The sequence below is a fragment of the Ixodes scapularis genome, unplaced genomic scaffold (genome assembly GCF_016920785.2).
Source record: "Ixodes scapularis isolate PalLabHiFi unplaced genomic scaffold, ASM1692078v2 PGA_scaffold41__6_contigs__length_2269736, whole genome shotgun sequence".
Lineage (NCBI taxonomy): Eukaryota > Metazoa > Arthropoda > Arachnida > Ixodida > Ixodidae > Ixodes > Ixodes scapularis.
The window spans coordinates 2,151,153-2,154,525 of record NW_024609870.1 but is presented as its reverse complement, the minus strand read 5'-3'; positions in this window follow the sequence as shown (position 1 = coordinate 2,154,525).

The following is a 3,373-nucleotide window of genomic DNA, read 5'->3' as shown; positions in this document are numbered from 1 at the left end:
ATCATCAAAATGCTTTTTTAACACTTCAGAAATGTGCAGGTAGCTTTACTGACAGGTGCAGTTATTTTTACATATAAAATACTTCTAAAACCCTTACACATTCTAATGCTGTTACTGGTAGGGTACACCTAAAGATAATAAATTGTACAAACCACATGGGGTTAAACATCGAGCTGCTTGATGAGACGGGTCTGCAGGTGTCCGACTTTAGATGCATACTCAAGATAACGGTGCATGAGTGTGTTATATGCTGCACGTTTGACTCGCCTTGTATGCTGAAGAATCCACCAGCTTGTGCATTATGTCTGACACGAACTTGAAGTCCTGGAGATGCCAATGAAGTGTACCTTCTACAGGCAAAAACTACCCCGATTCCCCAGTACCACATTAAAACCATGGGAACCACAAGAAAGATGAATCCTAAAAAACTTTCTCGAAGATGCCTTGACTCCATGCAGTCTACTTCATAGTGGACTTTTCGAGAAACTTAGGTTGATCTGAAACGAGAAAGCGCTTAAGTCCAGATTTTAAATTGTTCTCTTCACGTTGCAACTGATATTCCTGTCGTTGCGCCAATATCAGTTTTAACTGCATTGAATATAGTCGTCTTTGTAGCTCTTTGTTATTCATCAGTACACCAGAAAGACTGTCAATCTGATGAAACGGCCTGATGCCAAGTGTAAACAATGTGCCTGAAAAAGAAAAAAAAAATTATTATTTAGTCTTCTCAAGCGGCTAACAGTGAGACAATAAGATCTGATGTAAGTAACAGTGTGTAACTCTCTGCACTCTGCCAGGAAATAAACAGCAGTCAAATCTGAAAACTCATCAGCTGTTGCTGCGGCAATCTGTCCAGGACAAGCTGGAGAAGCAAGGGTTTTTAGGGCGCTGCTTTGATCTTGTTTAGGCAGCCATGGGACGTTACACACTTCTAGAATGAATAAATAAACAAACACGACAGTCGTAGGTGTCCCTCGGTCGTCCTGGAAACAGTATCAATGTGCTAAACTCACCAGCAGCTTGGGGGGGGGGGGGGGGGGGCGGTTGCCGAACAAGGCTGTTCTCGGGGAAGCTGGGAAAGTTAGGTTCGGTACAGCACCACTTGGAACTTGCTGGGGGCCTCTGGAGGACACACTCGCCTAGAACCGACAAAGACGGCACTAGTGGTAGGTGAGCCTCTATTGACCTGGAAAAAGTATCGAACTGCCAAACTCACCACGAGCCGCGGTCACTGAGACAGATTGCCCTAAAAGAAAAGCTCCGCTTGGACCTTGCTGGGGGCCCTCCGGAGGACACACACTCATAGAATGGACAGAGATGGCATTAGCGGTAGGTGTGCCTCGGTCGACCAAGAAACAGTATCGGACAGCCAAACTAAAGAGTAGCTGCGGTTGCTGCAGCAGTCTGTTCGGGGTATTTTTCAGTACTGTGGGCATTGCCTTCTGGTGTACTACTCAGGTTTTGCTGGAGGTGCCTCAGGGACTTTAGGGAGCCAACCAAAACAAATAAATGGAACTGCATTTTGTAAAGAAGCATCCAAAATCATCAGTCTGTGCATCAAATTCGTATCGTAAAACAGATAACATGTCTTACTGAAGAAAAAATGGTTTGTGAGATGTTGTACATACCACTTATATTTCCAGTTCTCTTGGTTTACTCTCTTGGCTGCAGGTAACGAAACAAAATGTTTGGGAGAGATGCATCGTTCCTCAATTTTTTTCTCGCTTTTGTTTGGGATGATTAGTGTTTTGAATTGGTCGATACTGAAGTGGTCCTGTAATAGATTGAAGAGATCGGAGTTTAGTCGAAAGCACATCATGTAACGCCACCTCAAACGCCCGTTTCTGCAGATCCAAGGTTAGCCTGCCAACGATCTGCACGTAAAGTTTGCGCTGTCAAAGCTGGTCGCGCAAGTGTGGGGTTGATGTCAAATGTTTAATTTTCTTGCCTTTTTGTTTCAATAAGACTGCGAGCGAAGGAGACCCTATTGACACTACGAGAGCGAACGCACTTTGAGCGGGCTAAGCACACAAGCTTGTCCAGTGAGAGCGTCGTCACAGAAAACATACTCGTGCGTGTCGCACAGGCAGCGCTCGCACTTATATTGAAACGGACTATAGATACATCGCACATGCTCGGGCCCGCAGCCGCGGCAGCGTTGCAAGCTATCTGTGCGAAACAAAGTATGGTACGCGATCACGTACGCAGCACTTCACGAGAGCGCGTACTCCGTACGCACCCATAATTGGGAGCGACGCCGATGCCACAAGCACGAGCACGAGCAGGTCGTTTTGAACGACTTAAGGTCCCTACGCACAGTTGTGTTTTAGAACGTTTCACTGCGTTGCAATGTCGAGAACGCAGGACATCCTTACTTCTTTTGTCGCATGCCAAGCAATTCCTTGAATTGGATTCCACGCTTCATACGAAGCGCAGATGTGCCGGTGGCTCGCTTTCGGTTCTCGACGCAACTCAGTCAAACGCAACTCTGCGTAGGGGCCTTCATACTTCCACGGCACGGGCGTCCGTGCATGCCGAGTTGGCAACGTTGTGCTCGCTATTACATCGCTCGCGTTTACGGTAGATTGGAGTGCATAACTCGCTCTAAACAGCTGTCTTCTTGCATGCTAGTAAGCTTTATACAGAGCACTCACCTCGCATACCTTTGCGGCTCCCGTCGGTTTGAAATCTTTTCGACCGATTCGGTGAAGCAAGATCTTCCTCCGAGGTTCATTTTCCGTTCCAGTGGGAGCACTACAAAGCTTTCTGGCCGATTTTCTACAGGCACAGCATAACATCATCTGCGACGTAGCAACATCTTGGGAAATTCATGGCGACCGGCAGTCCAAAACCGAAAACCAGATGTCACGTGACGACCGGTCAATAGTGTGCGCTGCGGCTAGTTCAAAGAATGGCGCCACTTTTCACAGGATTGAGGTACTTAAAGAAGTGAAAACCGTTTACAACTCCCTGTAACGCCGAACTAGAGCGCAGCTCCTGAGGAGGAGTAGGGAAGGGTACTGGGGAGGGGGGGGGTCATGTGACCTCGAGGAGGGGGGGTCACGTGACCTTCGGGGGAGGGGGGAGGTCACGGGACCTCGGGGGGGGGGGGGGGGGGGGGTCACGTCACCTCGGGAGGACCTTCCCCGAGGTCCCCCCGAGATCCTTCCGAAAGAATCCGAGGTCCTCCCGAGGTCCTCCCGACGTCCTCGGGGGGGGGGGGGGGGGGGGGGGGGGGACGCCGCTCAAACCGGGAACGGGCGCCTAGGAGCTGCGCTCTAAAAGGCCGAGGCCCAGGGCGCCGGTGTCATTCGCGTCTCCAGCTCGTCTTTCGCCCTCCCGCGGCGGAAACGGGAAGAATTTTGGTGAGAGT